Source organism: Python bivittatus, unplaced genomic scaffold (genome assembly GCF_059951505.1).
Source record: "Python bivittatus isolate LINGU-HERP-01145 unplaced genomic scaffold, Pbiv_v1 ctg000590_np1212, whole genome shotgun sequence".
In the NCBI taxonomy this organism is placed as follows: domain Eukaryota; kingdom Metazoa; phylum Chordata; class Lepidosauria; order Squamata; family Pythonidae; genus Python; species Python bivittatus.
In genome coordinates this window covers 25,032,118-25,055,640 of record NW_028277086.1, presented here as the reverse complement: position 1 = coordinate 25,055,640, position 23,523 = coordinate 25,032,118, and the positions used below count along the sequence as shown (strand labels likewise).

Below are 23,523 nucleotides of genomic sequence, written 5' to 3'. Positions count from 1 at the left end.
ATTTTCCTATATTAGTGATGAGAACTAAAAGATAAAGGAGACTTGAGTCATTTTAATTTCTTGCTTATGCCATCTACATTGTTTTTTTTCTACAGTGCCATCTTTTGAATTATTATACAACATGGTGTCCTGAACCAGTAGTATTTTCAGGCAAACCAACCAGCTATTGATATGCACACTTCAATCGGACTTCTGGGGAAGAAATGGCAGACTGAAGGCAGCTCTGCAAAAAACAGAGCCAATGATTGTGGCTAAGAACAAGGAGCTGACTAGTAGATCAGCCCCGTCGACTCACTCTGGAGAAAGGGAGGACACAAGATTGCCCATGTTGTGCTCCATATGGTTGCTCCTCATGAGGAGACTGCAAGGCAGTGATCTCCAGAGGGTGGGAGAACCGGGAGACGAGGGAATATGCCATTCTTGCTCCAGCTGCAGTTGGAGCCTTCAAAGGATATTAAGTTCACGCTTCCTTTGCTAACCACCTTTGGAAATTGCCTATTAACTACTTTAAAGAAGTTAGACACCTTCAAAATGACAAAGCTGGAAACACCGGGTGAGTGCCTTGAATCTTTAATATAAGAAAATGAAAATGTATCTTTATAAGCTTTAAGAATTCAAAATAAACAGCAAAAAGCAAGACAAGGTTTTGGCTACAGAAAGTTTTATATGGATTAAAGGCTCAGAAAATGTTGGAATATTTGATTTTGAATATTAAGACTTTGAAATTAATTTTAAAGAATAAATGCATTTTCGTGGGAAAGAAAAATTATTTTCAGTTTTGGAGGCATAACATGAGAAACTTATAATGGCGTTCAGAGATATTGTTGAGGAATGGCAACAGGACTTTGAATCAACAATGTCAGCTATGTTGTGTGTTTTTATGAACATCCTGTTCCAAGAAGAAGCTGTTACACCAGAAGATGCTGTTACAGAAAAACATTTGGAACAAAACCTATCTGACACGATTACGGAGAACAACATGAACAAGAATTTATCACTGGATATACAAAAAAATCTGGATGAGGTTCTAAAAATTAAGAAGGAAATAAAAATGCCAATTCAAGAGAGTAATTGGAATAATTTCTTTCTGCTGGACTTATAAAAGAGGCTTGTTAAAGTTTTGAAAAAATTTGAGACAAGGGTCAACAATAATTCATAAGGATTAAACAGCAAGACTGTTTTATGTAAAAGGAAAGAACATAAAGTTGGCTAATTTGATCAAGGTTAAAATGGGATATGTTGTTATTTTGGGGTTTTCTTTCTGCACTTGCTGACATCTGGACTGGAAAATACATTATGTATTGGATTTGCTTACAGTTAAGAGTTGAGATATGGAATGATGAGTTTTATATTTGTTAACTAATGTGATTATTTTAGGGCACTGTTTGGACTTTTTGCTAATACCTGGATTGGAAAAGACATTGTTTACTGGAGTTGCCTATAGTTAAGAGCTGAGTTACAGGATGAAGAGTTTTATATCTGTTAACTGAGAGGAGGTGAAGAGATAGTGAAACTATATTTGTGATGAGGGTGAAAAGTTGCTTTCTTAGTTTTTCTATTTTTTTCTTTCTTTTTGCTTTCATGCACCTTTTATTTCTCTATTTTTCTTTTTCTTTTTAGTTTGCATTATCTTTTACTACTGTAGTTAACCCTTTTAATAAAAATATGATTAAAAAAAGATATGCATACTTCAATCATACTAAACTTACTACAAATTCATGAGTAGATTAAGAAGGAAGGGGTATTCCATCACTTAAATCTCAAAAGTATGATTCATCTCATTTCTCATCTTTTCATATGATCTACATTGTTTCTGCTAGCTTACTGGGATTTTTCAGGCTTAAAAAAAGGTAATGGATTAGATGCAGTTGTTATATTAAAACTGATATGTGAGAAGACATAATCAGGTAACCAACTCAAATATTGGAAGTAAAGAATGAACTCTCATCCTTGTCACTGTGACCCAGTTCCATAGCTCCTTTTTTATTTCTTTTTTAATGGCAATTTCCTTTGAGTTGAGAGCTATGACTGCTGGGCTGAAAAACAGCAGCTTGCCTCACTCAGTTTAGGGACTGGATGGAGTCAAAGAGTGACAATGGAAATGTTTTCCCTTGGAGGCTTTAAACTTATTTTCATAGCTCTCAACTCCCAACACTATCTCCAATCCTCAAGTTGAGTGAAAACTGCACACTAATAACAACAGCAACAATCATTTGGCTATTGAAATTGAAAGAACCAAATTAGGGGGTGTGCTAGGGGATCACATGTGGCCTGCATGCCATAGGTTTTTAACCTCTAATGAATTAGAAGGAAACATGCTTGAAGCAAGGAGCCAGATCTAGACATGTAAATTCCACTCTGCAACATTAATGCCCCCTGCAACATTATCAAAACACAGGCAGCTAAAATTACAATAAATTAAAACATTCACTATACATTATGTATATATAACATAGTCTCTTAGCTCAAGGAAGCTCTAGGTGAAGATAGTTGGCTTGGCAACAGGGACATGATGCAATGGAAGGGACCAGCAAGTGAAGTGCTATTCACTTTCATTCCTCTAAAACAAAGATTGCCTGCATAGTTCTACAAAAATTAGTTGTCCTGTCCACCATGCAGCCCACTTGTGTGCCTTCTTCCGTGTCTTTCTGTGTTTTGCTTGCAGCCACAACAAGAAGGATTGTGAGGTGGGGAGGAAGTACTACCAAATTCTTTTCCTACCTTTCTCTGGAAAGGAACTTAACAAGCTCCAGGACCTGCCCATGTTCAGGTAAAATAGAGGAGGATCACTCTGCAATTGCCTGCCCATTAAAGTTCACGAAGCATACCATTGTAAATGTTAGAATAGCAATGAGAAGTCATCTCTAAACTAACCTGATTGTCTTTAGCTATGTTCACAAGGCTTAGATAATGTTATGTCTTTATGATCTGGAAATACTTACATACTTTAAGCTGCTGATGCAAAAGATGGATTGCTTGCTCTAAATGCATTACAGAGGAGGGCAAGGTTAGATTCTTGTACCCAAAAGATCCTGGTTAATAGTTTTAAATTTGTCTACCTGATTGTACTACATCAATGGCTATGGAAAGAGAATGTTAAAAACATCTAGCTTGCTAAATTCAAGTTGCCCATTCCTTTCTTCTATCATGACCATCACCTCTTATTTTTATCTTATACTTCCTGAATTAGCTATTATAATGCACTTATATATGTTTATATTCTACATAAGTGATCAGAGGGTTTTGAGAAGCTTGATGATAAATCACAAACGGGAGCAAAACCCAAGTTGAGGTCTTAAAATCTCTGGTTAAAGATTCAGGAATCAAGTGATGGGAAAAATCTCTGTTTGATATTCTAAAGAGTTGCTTCCAGTAGAACAGATAACATGGAGACAGATAATAATGTACAAAGGTGTCAAATCTGTCTGGTTTCAAAGCAAAATGACTTATTTCATTCTAATAAGTCTAGGCCGCATGAAGGATATTAGATCTGGATGTTTCCTCCTGATTCTACTGACTATCTAGGCAGTTGATGGTGTTAATCTTTGAAGCCCAGAACAATTTATACCTTCTTAACTAGAATTGCTATACTGATTGCTGTTACTGTGACTACTCTGGACAGAATTTTGTGGCAAAATAACATTTAAATCTGTTGACAATGGTGATAGCTAACTCATTTGGATTGAGCAGTGGGACCCAGATTACTGAAGTCAGTGCTATGATATTTTAAAGTCTAGAACTACAGCTTATTTGCAGAAGTGGGCTTGGAGCAACATTGGTGAAGAGTGAAAAAGAAATGACTTTATTATTTGGTTTTCAATGAACTGATCTAAAAACAAAAATATAATGTTAAGAAGAGTTCCATCCTGCTCACCACAACTAGTGGCCACCTGCATTGTATGATTTACCATTGTTGATATCATTCTAGAAGGATGGTGGAACAATATTTTATTTATTTATTTATCATATTTATATAGCTGCCCATCTCACACAAGGTGACTCACACAAATATTGATAATTGCCAAGATGTACAAAAATCCTGTTCCTTGATATGCTTATTTTATAAATCTAAAGAATCCTAATATGAAGTACTCATTCATAAATAATATTTCTCTTTCCAGAACATGAAGTGGAACATTCCATTTCAATTGCATCATGCCCTTTTTCTATTTCAATTTGCTCAAAGGATGGCTGCGAGACAACAGGTGCGCCATAAGAAGATGCCAACAGAGCAAATAACTTCAGATGACTGAAAAACATCTCAAGCCACATGAGGGAAGGCAAAGAAACAAGAACACAATGCATTATTAAAACATTTGATCCTAATAACAATTTCTCTCCTTTGCTAGTTATATACATGTTTAACCACTGCAATAGTGATGTGTTTGTTCCTCTTTCTACTTTGTGTGTGCAGACACTCTTTTTTTTCCTCTTGGATATATGGATCCCCTATTTCCCCATTTGTTTTAAAAATATGCATCAGTGGTGCCAATTGTGGTACTATAGAGGAGAAAGGATAATGGAAGATGGGTAACCTTGACATACAGCTAAGTTGTATATAGAGTTGATAACTGCTGGAAATACATGTGTTGTTATAAAAGAGAGGGCACAGATGTAATTGAAAGATCATTACCTTTGTGTATTGATTTATTTAATGTTCCTTATTTGTACTAGAGACTAATAACAATTATTAAGAGCAAAATTATTCCTGGCTCATAGTCTAAGCAGGGGAAGCTTGCCAGGAATGAAAGTTCTAATTAGAGAAAGGTGGCCAATTAAAAAAAAAAAAAAAATCTTAAGGGACCTTAGAACTACCACTCAGAGGTAGTTCATTGGGTGCCACTAATTCTCCCTCTGACGCCCTTCTTTTTTTTAACACTATCTTCTCCCTCTCTCTCCCTTAAGCCATAAGCTATAGAGAATCATATTTATTACCAACTATAAACCTATCTCTTACAGAATGGTTTTGAAAATAATCCAAGCAGTATATGAAATCCAGGCCAGAAGTTGTCCAGTAGGTCCAGAAGAAAGTTACTGGATAAATGAAGGTATGTACCTGAACTCTACTTAACAAAAGTGGTTCCTCAAAAACAATATTGTGGAACTGGAAATGGTACAGGAAAGAACATCTAAAATGATTATAGGTGAAAAGTGATTCCCCTTGAAGAAAAGTTATACATTACATATTCTAAATATTATAGCTTAAAAAAAACCCCATGAAATTAGACCTGATAAATTATAGACAGTGTAGCTAAACAATAGGAAATTCAAAGCATACAAAAGAAATACGTTTTCACAAACTATGTGGTTAATCTGTGGAATGTGCTCCCATATGATTGCTTTATATGTTGGTATATTGGTTTTTAATTCTTTTTATTGGATTGTTGTTTTTAACTTTGTGAGCCACTCAGAGACGCTTTGGTGAGATGGGCAGCCATACAAATCAAATCAAATCAATAAATCAATAATAAATAATATCAGTAGTCATTAGGATATTGGGAACATAAGCAGGGTGGTGCTACTACATAGCTTGTGCACTTCTCAATAGCATGTGACATATAATAATTGACACCACTGTATTTCTATTTTATAAATAAAGTTCTTTGGATAGATTACAAAAATAGTTGAAACATTAAAAAGAGCTAAAATATTTTAAGAGCTTAAGAAACCAATAAAATAATTTAAAATGCAGTAAAAAACAAGATTTTATAGTCTTTTGGTTTAATCTTTTATTGAAGGAGTAGTTTAAGAACAGAACTAATTAATTAAAGGAGCAGATGGCTCCCTCTCTGTGTTTCTCCGAAGATCTTTAAAGGGAATGGATAGCAATCTCTTGGGGATATACTAGATCTGGATTTCCTACCTCCAGATGGTGGGATGATGAACTAGATGTGAACTGAGTGGCCTATAAGGCTTCCTTCAGTTCAGTGGTTCTAGAATCTTTTTGCTTAATATCAGTTTCAAAAGGAATATGGGGATTTTTTTTTCCACAGATGAAACAACTGAAGGAAGCTATGAGTTTTTAAATAACATTTGTGAGGTGAAAAGGAGTTTTGCCATGTGCCTGACTACCAAATTATATACTTCTTGTCATTTTGATAGAGTAAGTATTCTATGTGTTGATGGGAGCAGAAGTTGCATTTTTTCTTTTAAATTCCAGTATGAACTAAACCTCCTGAAATAGATGTTTCCATAGACATTTTTTTAAAAAATGCAATAATGCACAAACTGGATGCTGATATAACACAGAAACCAGAAATAGGCAATGTTAGCATACTAAATGCTTTTGTTGTGCTGACTGGAAATTCCATGAATTATAGTTTGAACACATATAGGTCATCAGGTTGCAGAAGGTTGGCCGTGTCATCCATTCCTAGATAAGTCTGAACTGAAGCAAACATCAGTAAAGCACTGGTATGCTGTGAAGCAAAGACAGTCTTGCTCTGCAGCCAAAAATATTACTATCTGGATTGCAAAGTGATGTAACTGACAGGACATATCTTTCTCTGCTCTCATTCAATACACTGTAAGTAGTTCTAAGGATTACCCCCTCTTTCTTCTCTACCATCTCCCTATCATAAATGATGAAATATGTCAATTTCTCATATTTGGGACAGAATAACTGTTGAATGAGATGAATTCATAGTGCAGAAGATTGCTTGTGTTCTTGCAACTGTAGTAGTAACTAGTGTGTAGGGCTCGTCTTTGTTTCAATGATTAAGAATATATAATGATGGATATATTTGGCAGTTTCATTTTCTCCATAGCTGTTTTTTAAATTCTAGATTCTTTCCAACAATTATAAAAAAAAATGGTATATTTTATCTGAATGAAATCCCTAGCAAGTGTGCACTTTCAAATCCAACTTGTCCTTGAAACACTGTGAATGAAAACACTAACTACAGAGCTGAAAGTGAAATGAGCTAAATGAAGAAGAGGAACAAAAATCAAATGAGCATTCATAACTATGTGCATAATAATATTTCTTGCCCAAGTGTTAAATAAAACAATATTACACAGTGCCAAACTACTTGACAACATCATCATCATCCTGCATGGGTACAGAAACAAAGGTAAAAATCTCAATATATAAGAAGTTGTAATGTGTAGAGGGCAGAAGGAATGGTCCTGAAGAACCGGAGGAAGAGCTGCTACCAAGACAATGGTCAGATAAAAGAGGATTGAGTCTGGGGCAGGAATGTAACCTGAGTACATATCTTGAGAAGACCCTTCCTAGTTCTCATGAAGATAAAGGGAGGGAGGGGGGAAGTACATTCAGACATGCAAGGTTTTGTTACTATAGCCTTACAATAAAAGTAGTACTGGCCTACATAACATTGGATTCCTAAACCTGAAGGGCTGGCATAATGAAATAATCATTAAAACAACAACTAGATCTTTTTAATAATAATATAATTCTAAAATCTTCACATGCCATTGAAAGTCTGAGTCTCTTAATTTCCTATACCTATTACATATGTGGATATCAAAACAGAAAACATGTAGCACTAGTAATAATCAGATATGACCTTTGATGATTATTTACTAAAGTTTTCCTGAATAAGAGAAATATTCATATATAGTTTTCATTCATCTTAATGGGGATTGCAAGGAACAACTTTCAGCTTTGTGAATCTTGTTCAATTGTTTGTGCCTCACCTTTTTCACAATGCATAAGCAAGTATTTTCTTCTAAGCAAAGGAAGAACAGATTGCATATACATTAGATCTCTCATATATGGACTGCAAAAATCCAGATGACCATACGTGGCAGCAAAGAAAATCAGAAAACAGATAGCCTGCCATCTAACATCATCTACAGCTTTGCAACCTAGACCTGGCAACCCTAACATATGTTCACATAAGATGAAAGAGTGGCTACATTTGTTCCTTGCCAAGTTTATTTTAGGAAATGAAGAATGAATTGGTCTAGGCTCCTAAAATGTTAAAGTCTGGGAATTTTATGGGTCTGGTCACACCCAACTGAGGTATGGTAAAGGCAGGTGGTTTAAGTTAATTTAATGAAGACCACCTTGTAGTAATTTACATTATCATATGAGAAAAGAGTATAAAATGTAATGGAGGAAGTGCAGTGTGGGAAGTTTTTTTTTTTTTGTACATTGGTTCTGATTTTTTCCTGTCCTTTTGCACTACCTCAATCTTAATGCTCTTCAGTGGAGCCAGTTCAAAAATTCAGGTATAGGTCATGAAATTTCTGTTTGTGTACAGAGTACACAGATTACCCTACATGGTGAATAGAGGAAAAGGCTTTGGCTGTGACAACATTAGTAAGTTCAATGAAGAACAGCAGAGGAAGCTAAAGGCTGACATGTTTTCATTTTCTCACGCTTCATCCTTGCTAAGCCAATCATGAGAAAAGAGCTATAATTTAGTACAATCAAGTGAAGCAAAAGTTGTAAATATGCACTTGGCATACTTCAGTACAATCCTATATAAAATTTTTCAAAGTTGCATTGAGTTCCTCAATAAGAATAAAAACGTGGTTCAAAAAACTGGGAGCTAATGTCCAAAATATCTGAAGGACACCAGGTTGGGAAAACAGCTGCAGAGTATTGAGGTTATATTTGCTTTCATCAAGAGCCAGTGGTTAAAATGTTGGATTTGGACTGGCTCAACCCAATCTCAAAGTACATTCTCAGCTGTAGAACTGTACTGGGTGACTTTGGGTTAGTCACCCTGGCTCACAGTTATCTCACCGGGTTGTTGTAGTGAGGATAAAATCAAAGAGAAATCCTATGTGAGCCACTTTGAAGTCCAGGAGAAAAGGTACGTCCATATCTAACAAATATATGTATACATATATGCTATCATAAGATGTGTTTACATATAAATTCAGTCACCATTCAAGTTTTGTTTTAGGTAGCGTGGACTGATTTGCGACAGAAACTCATTCATCATTTTCTTTACAAAAATGCCACAAGGTTCTGGTCAAAATTGGGACTTAAAACCGTGAGTTCAAATCAATAAACAGATTCCTATAGGACATGACTTAGTATAACAAAGAATATCAATAGTATACCTATTGGAATCTTTTGCCTGAAATAAATTTCAGGCAGGTAAACTGAATATATGGACAGGAACCTGTCTGTTTAGGAAGATTAAGTACTATTATTGAAAAATAACAGCTCTATTTAGATTATATTGTATACATGCCAGACAGGAAGTCCCCCTCTCAAAAATCACCAAAAATGGATTTATTCAGAATAACTTCAGAAACTGTTGCTAACATGAAAGATGACAGAGAGAACAAAATCATGCCTCTCACTCTTTAGATAGCTTTCTCCAACTGTCAATATGCTTTCCTGGAATCCAGGAGGCAAAAGGGTTTTACTCACTGGCTGAACCCCTCGGTTAGGCAAAGGCATTAGGTATGATGACTGAAACAGTGATACAGCATTAACTGCTGAAGCCCTTTAAATATTTCCAGACATACTTTCTACAATTGGCAGAACACTTGTTTTGTAAAGCATTGTCCTGAAGTAATAGCATAGCAACAGCAAGTTAAAACAGAATTGAGCCAAGTTAATGGTGTTTAAGCAGTTTGCTGCATAATAGTATTCACATGTACATTCAATCAGAAAGAAGCAAACAAAAAGCTTAATATAGGTGGATCCTCCTAAGGTGAAGCTACTAGGACACCAGCAATTGTGCTCCCTTTCTTTAAACATATCATCAGTGGCTTGCACTAATTTTAAATCCAGAAAGCCTTTCTCTCGTACACAGTGGCTATAAATGCCAAATCAATTTTCAACAGATAATAAAGTCCATGTTTTACAATCAGCAATGCAATGTTTTACTACCCAGAATGTAAGCTAATAATATATAGCTCTGCTAAATGGAAATCGCAGATATACTGTTTAAAGAAGGGCTGGCTGTGAGATGATGGATCATTTCGGCTGGGACCTTATAGCTATGTGTACAAATGTTTTGAAAATATCACATGATGTAACCATGTGTTTAAAATTATAGCCAGTTAAGTTCTCTGCTAAGAAAAATATGTGGGCAATTTATGAAATGCACTCCAGGATGGAGATGTCTTAAGTAAAACCAGATTCTGAAAACACTCCCCCCTTTTTTTTCCTGGAAACATGAACTTAAAAAGTTCTGCAGCCACATCTGGAGAGCAGAAGTAAAGAAGGGGTGGTCTGACCTAATACCAGCCATCTTCTGAAAGAACAGCATTATTTCTGGGCTGCAATGACTGTGATCAGTTGTTGTCCTTTTAAGGCAACTATCCTGAAGATTGCCATGGGCAACAATAAAGCATTCTGTAGGCCAACATCTGCTATTTGAAAGGATGATAAAATGACTAGTAGATTTGTAATTTTACAAAAACAAAACAAAACCAATCCTAATAACAAAACAGAGCAAATTCATATGAATAAACTGTTGCTGACATTTTGTTTAAAAAGTGAACAGTACAAAATTATTGACTTCCTGTACAATTTTAGTTATGTTACTCAGAAGTAATTCCTGCTAAATTCAAGAGAATATAAAGCTCCAACCTTAAAGACACATATACTTTATATGCTTTAATAAGTACATTTACTGAAAATTAAGGCCTAGTTTCATAGTACTGTAGAGCTGTGTACTATGGGCTTAATGTCATGTACTGCTACCATTCATTCATTCATTCATTCATTCATATATGAATTTTATTTGAAATATCCATTCTACTGTACTGTAATTCTTCCTCTCCCTTCCCAACAGCAGTAGCATCCTTAGCAGAGGTGTCCACATAACAGCAAGTATTTATAGCCAATCACACTCAACAGCACTCACAAGTTTTCAGCTAATTCTAAGGACAGTATTATTACTATACTTAAAACTATATAATCGTATATTATCCCTCATGTTTTTTCTCACAATGCGAGAATCCTGAATACCTGAATTTCTTCAAAGAATGCTTCCCCAAAACTCAGTGCACATACATACAACAGCAATGACATAATATTGATTTCATAAAATTTAAACATCTTTTTCCTCTCCTGAGCATTATATCTTTATTTTAAAAATACAAAATCTTTCCCAGATGGCTAATAATGCCGATTTGGAGAAAAAAATACCAACAATATAATAATAAAAGGCTGAAATATGCTATGAACAGATTGAGAGGCAGGGCATCCTAAAGGAAGGGGGGTGGGGAGTACAGATGGGTGTCAAAAATAGCCAAGTGTCAGATCTGCTCAAGTATCTCCATTCTGGCACATGCTCCCCGTCACAGCTGTTAGGGTATTCTCTGTATCCAAGTGCAAGGTTTTCTAACACTCAGAGCTAACATTAAGACTCTCTCCTTCCCAGGCCTCGCTGTACATCATTTTTGTTTCCAGTTAAAAAGCCTGCTGGCAATTAAAAATTTATGTAATTATTACATTCTACAGCACTGATAAGTGTCTATACAAACAAGTAGAGCTCAACCCCTTTTTATTAAAGATGCATGGTGATTTAACTAGTAGGTAGATTAAGTAATTTGAGAGCCAATGACTTAATAAATTCATATATCTATATCTATATCTGTGTGTGTGTGTGTGTGTGTGTGTGTGTATGCATGCTTTAGACACTGTGGCAGCTTAAGTGTCACAAAACTGTTTATTTCTGAGACTCTGTATAAATGCTATAACAAACATAAAATTCCAAAGAAGCATTTACAGTTTATACACCCTTACAAATGCAACACTCCTGTATAAAACATTGCAGCATTTCAATGTGAAGGATCACTGCAGTCATAGCTGTGTACCAATTAGGATTACTTCTCTCAGAATACAAGATCTGCAAATTATCATTTCCCGATGAAGAGTTAAAACTGGTCTTTCCTAGTCTTTGGTTGACATCTATTCAAATTAAGTTGCCTATATCTCCATTGCACCAATTCTCAGCCTTGTTCTATGAGCACATATATTCTTACTTTGTTGATTCTGGGATTGCAATTGTGACCAAAAAAATGCCAGTGTTGGAAATGACCGTGTATCCACATCCTAGAGGAAAATACATTCTTCAAACACCGGCAATACCTACATACAACTGTGGTCAAAGCAAACTGGCAGATACTATTTCAAAACACCATCTGTGATGGGTACACACTCTTCAGCAAAGACAGCATCTTTTCTTCCCCCCTCCACCCAAAATAACCATTTAGTCAGTTGTAGGATCATTCACTGTTATTTAAAGATATGTATGTATGTATGTATGTAATTTAATTTAATTTTCATGACATGTATATGTTGTTGCAAATATACATGTATGTTGCAGAATATCTTGCCCACTCAAGAGAAAGATTCCATTCTTCCTTGGTTTACAAAAGATTCTCTCTTTCCCTCTCTCACACACATACTTTCTCCCCCCACCCCCCAAAAAAAGCCCTTCACATAATTTACTCGACACCGATGAAATATTTCCACTGGCAGTACCATTTATCAATTAGGCAAGAGGTCAAGGTCCAAGGATAATATTTTCAGGAGGAAACTGACATGCTAAAAATTTCCACTCCCATAACAGTTTCACTCATTCAGCAGATATGCAGTTTTAAGGAGATTTTAAGGAGAAATACAGTTCAAATATTCAGCTGCCGCTTGTGAAACAGGTTTTAAGTGCAAAATCAGAAACAATTTGTTGTATTCCCTCTCATTTCATGTCTCTAACCCAAACAGCTTTTCCAAGAGCTCATTGTGGGGACTTTCCTCACGATTACACAAGTCCTCCCTCCTTGATGTAAGGTTTACAGATACAAGAATATACTCAAACATAATAAAACCCTTTTTCTCCTCACAAACTCCCAGAAACGTGCATCTACAGGCAGACGGACTGGCTACTGCCTTTCCTTCATTTAATATTCAGCACTGCTATTTATTATACACTAAATAATCTGTCTCTCTCTCACACACACACACGCTCACACACTTTACACAGACCTCTAAAAAATACGATGCAATTCACATTTCAAACTATTCTTTGCATATGCCAGCCTCAAAAAGTCTTCGGTTTACCAGTAGAAAAATCTGTCCATAAAATGATTAGTGCTTAGTAGAAAAATCAAGGGAGGAAGAAAGAGGGAGAAGGGGGGGGGGTCACTTACCAGGCATTATGAATAAAACAGAGTCACAGTAACCGAGTCTCTCCTAAACGCGAGGTTATTTGGGTCTCAGTGCCTCCTGTTCTGGAATGAACACGGAGAAGCAAGGAGGGCCATCCTAACTGACTGTGCCACTGAGCTGGAAGCAGGATGCTGGGCTCATACATTTGCAAAGACAGATGGAGAGCTGACACTCTGTATTGCACTTGGAGCAGAAATGTGAATGATGACAGGAGCACATGTGGCCTTGAACCCAACCCCGTCTCTTCAGGCAGAACAATGACAGGGATGGGTGTGCAAATTATCACAGCCCCCCCCCCAGCTGACTTCTTGTACTGTACCTTTCACAGCAAGTTCCAGAGGACTAAAAGAATAGATAGCAAAATGCAGAGTGATAAAGCTGAACACTGAATTATTCATTTTCTCCCTCTTTAAAAGTTAACCCTTTCTTCCGGAGAAAGGATCTATTAAAAACCTGCACTTCCTTCTCTCTTTCCCTTCCCAATTAACGGCTATAAATGTTAAATGGGGGAGGGGGAGCTGAACCTAGGTTGCTAATTTTAAAGTGCAGAATCAATGCGCTTAAGCATGTAAGTTTATTTTTAAGGAAAAGGGAAATAATTTTGCTGTTGAGATATGGTTTTTATCACAGTGAACAGAGTATCAAAATCATTCCTTTTGTCAGATTCTCAATGGTATGTATAAAATAGAGCACACTTAAAGCAGTCCACTTTCATTTTACCACAATGCGTTTAACCCCCCTGGGATTCTGGCATTGATATGCTCCAAACATTTGCTGCTTACTCTCCTTCTACCTTGCATAGCAAACTGTGGGAGATGAAAACAAAAATCTTCCCCACAAAGCTTTTTTCAAAAGCTAAACAATCATGTTCTTCCCATTTTTGATTTCTGCACTCCTCTTAAATGTTTATTCTTCCCATGAATAACGTATGCCTGACTAGGTTCAATGCACTCTTCCTTATTAAGCTTTAATGGACACCATGATACATAAAACTACAAGTCTTTGTTACAGTGCTTTATCTAAAGCTGCCTATTTTCTTCTCAGCAGTCTGTCTTCTGTCCTTTGTAAAGCATCCTCTGCTTCATAGGCGAAACAGAAGCCTGATCCTCATTTACCTTCCACAATACATTTAGGCTTACGCAAAATTCCAAGCGAGAGGAAAAGCCAGCTCTATTCACTCATTCCACTAGCCCCTCCCTTAAAAAAAGCCCTCACCTTGTTTCCAGTTTAAGCCCCATTCAAACAAAACCATATTACTGCTTTCTTTCTGAACCTTTCCCCACGAATAGCATTTCAAATCTATCTGTTCACGTCAATTTACCAGGGAAGAAAAGCCCTTTAAATACGTCACTGTATAAAGGAATTATTTTTGACCTTACCTCAAATTTCAACCTGTTCAGTATGTTTTATGCTCACTCTCTTCCATATGACAAAAAGAAAGAAAGAAAGAAAGAAAGAAAGGAAGGAAGGAAGGAAGGAAGGAAGGAAGGAAGGAAGGAAGGAAGGAAGGAAGGAAGGAAGGAAGGAAGGAAGAAGCTAGCTCATAGTAGGAATTGTCTCTGATAAACTACTTGGCACTTTGAAGCAAACTGGTTATGCCTGCTATTGATCATGTATAAAATGATGTGCTACATTTTCAAGCGAGCAGCAGAGAGAGAGAGATGGAAAGAGAGAGAAGCCCACTGCTGAATTTGTGGTACTCTTTTTAAAGAAAAAAAAAAGTACAATGTTTTCTCAATGTCAGCCTTAACAACATAATGGTATCTATTAGGAAGACAACAGCAGTCAGATGTCTAATGTATATTATATAATACAATTCTGATGGATGTGGAAAATGAGGAAAAAAAAGTCTTATAAAGCAAAAAGTGTTACAGAAATCACCGGCTAACTCAAAAAAAAAAAAAAAAAGGAAGAAAAAGAAACATGATGAGAATAGTTATGCAATGTAGTGTTTAAGAGAGACCACTACTTCGTTATTTATGATTTAAAAGCAAACACATAAGGCTATGCTTCAGATGTAAGTAGGTAGGGGGCACTTTTGCTAATGGAAAAGCAGTGTTTCATCAGCGTACAAGCAAGCAGATGTAGCTTTAGAAACAGAGGAGGAAAAGAATGGATCTGAAGATACCACACATTTAAATAAAATGGAATTGTATTCAATCTTAAAAGTGGGTCAATATCAACACATTGTAAATCCTTAAACTATGGCTCAGAAAATTGAATGCTACCATATGCCGTGTGATTATGCATCTTTTCTATGTGTAAAAGGGCTTTTTAAGCTGTTATCTGACTATAGTAATTGCCATTTAAATTGATCCACGTCAACAAAAACTGGATCCCTGGAGATTCTCACCTAGAAGGGGATTACTTACGGAAGGGGCCTTACAGAATGCCTGTACATCTGAGGGCTACTTCAGCATTTTCTCAAGCAGCCAGATCAGGATCATCTACCTTGCCCTCCCTTACCCCCTCCCATATTTAATACTCAGCGACAAGCAACCCATTTGCCAGTTCTCCTTAAATAAATATTTCTGGATTTTTCTTTTCTTTTTAATACATTCACTTAAGAAGTACTTAATCATTTTTACTCTATTTACTTCTTGCTTTGTTTTAAATGAAATGAGCCCAAAATATGCAACAGCGATTAAGAACATCTGAATAGTGATTAATGGTTCTGAAAAATATCAGCTTTCCCTACCAGATTTGCACAGAGTCCCCTCATCAATACAAGACACTAAACATTATTTTTTTCTTGCATGCAAAGAAACGTAGTGTTATAAGGATACCTAGAAAACTATAATGCCATGAAATTATCCATCGGAGGGAAAATTCTCACATGCTAGAGCCTGAAGCCTGTAACCCTTTGAGCAATCATGTGCACTGAAATGAATGCAGGCAAAACAAACAATATACAGGTTGGGGATAGTGGCCTGTAGCTTGAAAACAGACCTGTCCCCCCCTTTTGCTTATACCTGATTTACTGCAGTAGATTAAAGTCCCTTGAATTGCACATACAGTTGATGAAAGTTCTTTGTTAGCAGTAGCTATGGAAGAAAATGCCCCAATGCTTTTCTGTGGATCTTTCCAATGTCCCCTCTCTTCTCCTCACAGACTGTTGTGATACACTGTGACTTCACACAGCCAGTATTAAGTGAGTTAATTCAAAGGCATTGAAACCTCATTGATCCTAATTGAAAGCAATACACCCAACCAAATAGTTTTCTATCCCATCTGTTCTGGCCTGCCACCAGCTATTCAGTTCAAGACAATTAATAGTTTCAGATAGTCTAACTGACCCAATAAAGGCACTCATTTAAGCAGGACTGCATTAACAAAGTGAAAAACCTAGGGCAAAATGGGTTCAAATGGAGCATTTTACTCCTACTTGGCATTAACAAAGCTGAATAATGCTTATTCTGACTTTTTATGTGCAAGGCTTGATAAACTGAATGAGAAGGCACTCAATGATCAGGCAACGAGCACTGATGAATGGTCATTAGGACACCCCCTCATCTAGAGGCAAGGCTACTCCATGAAGTAGCATGCCAGTTGAAAAGAACAGACTCACTAATGTCCACTCACTTGTTCCATTTTCCCTCTCAGGCCACTGGCCACCAAATGAGGCTGACATATTGGAAAATAATATTTTATGGGTGACCGACGAGTAAAAATAGAAGCATTCACTGGGCTTTTGAATTTTGATCTGCTAGGTTTTGTCAGATCCCAAAGATTGGATTTTCCACTCAGCTGGAAGTCATCAGTGTTTTCACCAGAAATTTTACTGACAAGGCAAACCCACCTAACAGATGAAGTGTTGAGTTTTTTGTGGAGAAATTCCTTTTGGACGCTTTCCTAACTTTATTCATTAGACTGTCAATGTGATGTACAGTAAACACAATATCAAATGAAGTCATCTATTAATGTCTTGCACTGGGTGACAGTGTTCCCTATTATATTTCTCTAGCACATTTCTATATTACTTTCCTTTCGTTAAAAAACATTCAAAACAGTTTCCCAGTAATGCATTTTGTCTTAGTTCATATTAAGATGAAAATTAGATGTGTCACACCTTCTACCAAAGATAAATCTGTGTGCAAAGACCTGCATTTAGATATCATAACTGTACTCAAGTTAGAGCACAAATGTTCCAACAGAGATCAGAGACTCAAATAATTGATTTTTCTTCTTAGTCCTGCCACGACACAGTATCTACACTAAACCTTTAACAAGGACAATTTTCTTTCCACTCAAAAAATCATTAAAATAATTCATGGTGACATGTGACTTCTGTTTTCAATACATATCTTGAAAAAAAAACAATAGAACAAATAATGCAACAGTTTCCCCTATACACTTTATTTCTTTAAAAAATGGCTATGTTTGGAAACCACTGTGTGTGTATGTGTTTTTGTATGGGGGGGAAGCAGGGAGTCAACTTTTTTGTATTCTCAGTATGCTTTGGGATAGGATCAGGGCATCCTCACCTATTATAATTTTTAAGTGAGGGCTTAAGTATGAAATGTACACTACAGAAGTATACAGATGTCTTAGAAGGAAGCCAAGATTGGCCATGATGCTGACAAATGCAACATAAAAGCAACTTGGCTACATGTTGAATGCAATATATGAAATCTGAATCTAATCTAGTGAAATTAAGTTAAATTACCACACAGCCTAAAATTATATTCATAATTTAAGCCATTTCAAACTGGAAATAATATACTACCCAGAGTCTTGTAAACCGGACAGTATACAAGTAACATAATATAAATAATATAAACAATATTCAATTACAATCTTGTAATTCACTTTGCAAATTGAAAGGGACTAGACAGATCATAAATGTCTCTTGTGCAGAACAAATGCTATACCTTCAATTTATATTATATCATAAATATATAATATAAATATCTGTAACATATCATACAGAGTTTTCCACATAACCAATGAAGCTAGTTAATATCCAGAAGTCCTATTTTGGAGCACAAACATAACCTCCCCAATGATTTGAATCTCATATATATTAACTTTATCTGACATTAAAATTGATCCATTGTTGTTTCATTGTATCAGATGCCCACGCATAGAAAGGCTTTCGGTATAACCAATGCATTATAGGCTCCAATTAGGGAATACAGCAATTTCTTTCTATGAATAATACACTTTTTCTCTTTTTGCTTCAAAAAAGGAACGTTTCGATATTTCTGATATGTTTTCAGTCTTTGGAGAGGGGATTGCAATAGAACACTGGGAACTTTTTTTTTGTCCCAGTGTCACCACCTCCCCACTTTGACAGAGAGCGAGTTAGTTTTGTTAAAATGCAAAGGGTGATAGCGTATGCTCCAGTGAACTTTCCCTTCTCTCAGCACCAGAGACAAAAACCTGCAGCCCTGGCAGCCATCTGGACAGATTTCTCTGAATACTTGCTCCACACCACACCGCAAGCAACATTTCAGAGCTCCAGAGCTCTGTGGAACTATTCATGACATACCAATTCCATGTTTCCCCCTATACTTGCAGCAATAAATGCTAAAGGGGATTGTGGGTAGCCTGTTTAAAGAGAACAAAAAGATTTCAAAATTCTCTGCATATGGCAGCCTGGCTTTCTAACCTTCATTTATGTTAAAGGATCATTTAGAATTTAAAATTAGTTGTGTATATATGGGGGGAATAACTTCAGGAAGGCAGTGATATCATCCACATATTAACATATCCTATTGGATTCCAAAGAAAATAACCTATGTCAGCTAGGCTAATAACATGCAATTCCTTATGCCAAATGTATATATCTCTGTAGCGCAGTCACCCCTTTGGACAGCACTGCTATTGTCTCATCAACTGTTGTCTGTTTGCAAGGGAGAGAGAGACAACTTTCAACTATTATATCTAACCTCAAAAAGTCACACATGTAGATGAAATGGAGGCAGGGGACCCATCATTAATTGGTTTGAAATAGTGTGCTTGCTTAAAAAAATCACTAAAGTGACTGAATGCAGGGAAGCGAACCCTGCTCTTTTTTAATATATTGCCGTTTACAATGATTTTATTATTATAAACTTGAAAAATTGCCTTACTCTGGGTAGGATCTTGTGCTTCAGTTGTGTACAGCTCCTTATGGACAGGGATTAAGACATTCTTCATAAGATCCACCAGGTGGAGCAAATATGCAGCACTACAGAGTTCTCTACATAAATTCAGATTACTATGCTATAAGGGGGAAGGGGAGGCCGCTACTTAAGGACCACTTTCTTTTTCATTTTCCACTTTCTCTTCTATTTAATATATCCATTTGCTACACTCTAGGGCTGCTAACTTATACACCAATGTTATCTAAATGTCTTGGTTAGTGGAATTTGCCTCACTGGAATAACATTTCTCATCACTTGTCTTTAAATTACATCAGCTATAGTCCCAGGCTTTGGGAAGAAGTTATGGTTGAGTTACTAGCCCACACTGCAGAAGAGAGAGAAAAAATAAATGCCATCCTCTCCCCACAATCAAAGGAGGAAAGGATAGCTTTCCAGCAGCTGTTGAGGACTGGGATCAAGTGCAGGGCCACTTAATGTGGGGTGCTTCTTTAAGGTTTCTTATACAGGTAGGTCTTCATTAATGCAGTTTGTGAATCCCACAAAATGGTCCCATTATTCGAATCTGCACTATTTAAAGTGATATTTCTATGGAAAATACGGTAGATGGTTCCAGCTTGACGGAAAAAGGCAATGAAAAATTTTAAACATAATTTTTACATGTACATTGATGAAATATTACAATAAAGGATAAAAAGAATATACTTATTTAAATTTATGGTTAACAAAGTCACAGAGTAGTTATAGAAAGCAAAATTTATTTATTTATTTATTTATTTATATTTGTTTATTTATTAAATTTGTATGCTGCCCATCTCCCCCAATGGGTGAGTGTGGGCAGCTCAAATAACAGAAAAAAAAAAATATTACCATAGATTCAGGCATTCCAACATCTTTCCTATTTTGGCGTTGTTATGACATTCATGTCGTTCAATTACATCAAATTTTTGCTGTCATGTAATAACAAGACTCTTTTTAAAATTTGTCCTGTGTTCCTCTAATTCCCTCCTCCATTTTGCATGCAAGATTAGCAGCATCTAAAACCGCAACCGCAACTGCACGTGCGCAAGCCTCAATTGTGCATATACTAGCCTTGCATTAACTGAGTTTTGGGTCACGTTAAACACCACCTGGTATCAATTTACAATCCACACTAAAATGAAAATCACATTATTCAAACCCGCACTAATTGGGACCTACCTGTATACATATCAACCTGACTGATGCAGCATTGTCATTCTTTCCTGTACTTTTGAGTAATATGAAAATATTACATGGTAGACCTCATTTTATAGTAAACTCAATTTCCAAAGAATGGTACTTAGCTTTGGCTCCTTTCTTTAGTATGAGTTCCTCTACTGCAATCAGGGCTTCTCAAATTACCCCAGTGGTGTCACAAAAGCTTCTCAACTCAAGTCTATAACCCAGTGTTGTCCAAACTTGGCCACTTTAAGATGAGTGGACTTCAACTCTCAGAATTCCCCAGCCACTCATCTTAAAGTGGCCAAATTTGGACAACACTGCTATAACCCATCCTCATTTAAGAAATATATAGCTATTCTCAGGGATTTATTTATTTATTTTTCAAATTTATATAGTAGATTTCCTCTACCGATGGCAAGTATTGCAGACACTTTGATGGAAAAATACTTGATGAAATCAGATTTGGCCTAAGTTAGCAGAGCAGCATCAAGTAGTATAATAAAATAGGTGAGAAGAAAGTCACAATAGGTTAAACTGGTCAGGCACATCTAGGCTCCTCCCAGATAATCCCTTCCAGAATTAATCTGTCTACAGACAGAACATTGTTTTTGAGGTTTTGTTGGGTGTCCCACAATCAAATCTATTTGATTTGTTTCCTAAGAATGCATGGACCATTTCAGTGGCAACATCTCAGTGATGGAATGCTTTCTCAAAGGTGTTAGTCTAGTTTATCCTTTGTGAGTTTAGGTAGCCTATGAAAGAAGAGTTATTTTACTTGGCCCTTGGTAATGTTTAACTTGAGACTTTTTTCTACTTTTCTTGGTTTTAATACTTTGTTTTAATTCTATTATTATTTGAGGCATTTTGTTTTGTAAAATATATTTGGGGCCCTCAAAAGAAGTCTTGAAATGTTTTTATAAATAAAATAAATAGCCTGAAAATATACAAAAACTTTTTTGCTTAGCAATCAGACTTATTACCTTCTGGAGCCTTTTAGAACTCTATAGTCATAATTTTTTTAAAAATTAACATCCATCACATTCTCACAGTCCAGTTTTATATAAATTAGGAATAGACAACCTTTGTCATACATTGTCCTCCAAAGTCTTTGGCACAGTCTGTAATGTATGTGAATAATCCTGTCCATTCTTCACTTGTCTTCCCCATCCTAACAGCTGTTCTAAGTGCCACCACTGTAAATTCCCTATAATAAAGTCCTCCTAGTGAAGAAGTTAGAGGGGAGTCTACAATAGTTTATGACATGGAACATGTTCTACATTCATCTTCTCCACAACACACCCACAGCTTTTTCTCTGTCATCTGCTAACATTTCTCCATTTGAAGTAAGCCAATGGTTGTTTTATTGCTGCTGACATATTTGAAGAAACCCTTATTGCTGGATTTTGCCTCTTTTGCTAGTCTTAGCTAATTTTCTGTCTTTGCCTTTCTGACCCCATTCCTACATTTCTAGTCTGAAGCTCTGCAGACGTCTTTGGTCATAAGACCTTCCTTCTATTTTTACTAAGCATCCTTCTTTAGTCCCAACTCCTTTGTGAGTTGATAATAGGCAGAGGGAGGTATGATGGGAGGCTCTGGGCTGGCTACTGCAGGAGAAGAAGGATCAGCAATTCAGTGTATATCTTCATTTATAGCCCATCTCATCTGCTTCTTCTTTGGGTCTGAGCAGCTAGATTGCTGAAGGCCTTGACCTCAGGTGCTGTTGGTGAATGCTAGGTCCATGGACAATTAGATGACATTCTTTCATGATTTAGTGATGGATTTGCCCAGGCTTGGACATGGAGTGTGGTGACAATATTGCCATGCCCAGGCTTGGACATGGAGTGTGGTGACAATATTCTGAGAAAATTTAACAGTGACTATATATATTATCCTCCACAGATGGATGATCATAAGTGCTGGCATATGAAGTTTAGCTGTAGGGGCAGATTCGGGCTGCTGCTGCTGCTGCACTAACCATCTTTTTGCCCAGCAGCAACCATTTCTGTGCTCCTAGAACTCGGAGATGGGCTGGTTTTGGAATTGCCCAGACTACTAGGGCTGAAGAATTTTGATCTCCATAATTTGAGCATGGGATTCAGATAAGCTGAAGATTTCATAGCACCTATGGCTAGCATGGGCTTGTCCCAAGTGATCTTAGGCCCAACACAGTTTACACAATCACATGTTAGACTGGTCTTCATCTCAAAGCAGATAATTTGTGTCTGAAGTTGCAGGACACTGTGATCAGTTCTTTAGCATGGACAAATCACATTCTGGTCAACATGTGGATTGCTGGCATATGACCTCGGCAGGGGTGGGGACTGATTAGGATGATCTGTCCCAGACACCTGAGGAACCTTGTGGGTTTTTTAGAGTGCTTGGGAATCTTTTCAGTGATCTGGCAGGCAGTTCTACTGTGCACCTTGTCAAACTCTGGAACTTGGAAACAACAACATTGGAAGAAAATGCTCCTGAGTAGCATCTTTTAGGCCTCAGTCTTAGATAATAGAGAGATGCCTAAAATGATGGTAGTAGAAGATGAGTCGAATGTGATCCAACATGGCTGTATACCCATATATGAGTGAGTACTGTGGTAATAAGATCACCAAAGTGTACATACTTCTTCACTTCTATTGCAGCTGCAAATTCTTGTTCAACAGCTCCTTTCAAGGTTACATACACCCTTTGGGAGGTGGGGAGATTCTTTTACAGGCCACTGTGACAATTTCAGTAGATTTTTTTAATAAAATCATAAGCAGGTTGAACACCACTTGGGCAGAGTCTAGTATGGTGACTGAAGCAATGTCTTGTGAGGTCATCTGATCTTCTTTTGAGTTTACAGAATTTGAAGAAGAAGATACAGTTCTCTGTAACACAAGCTCTGCCATTTGTGGGCTACACCAATGCCCCACCTGGCTCCTTCAGGTAGCCTATGTGTCTGTGTGCAGCTTGGATTCAGGAAATGATAAATATCGTGTGAAATACTATGGAATACTGTGCACACCTGAAATTCTGTGTCCAGTTTTTGTCACCACAATACAAGAAAGATGCTGAACAACTGGAAAAGGGGCAGAGAAAAGCAACGAAGATGACAACAAGCTTGGAGACTAAATCCTATGAAGA

At 36.7% G+C, this 23,523-nt stretch overlaps 1 protein-coding gene across 3 annotated transcripts in view; it reads right to left on the bottom strand.

The window, feature by feature from the left end:
- RUNX1T1 (RUNX1 partner transcriptional co-repressor 1) overlaps positions 1–23,523 on the bottom strand; it is a 164,668-nt gene that overhangs the window by 101,179 nt on the left and 39,966 nt on the right. The window lies entirely within an intron of this gene.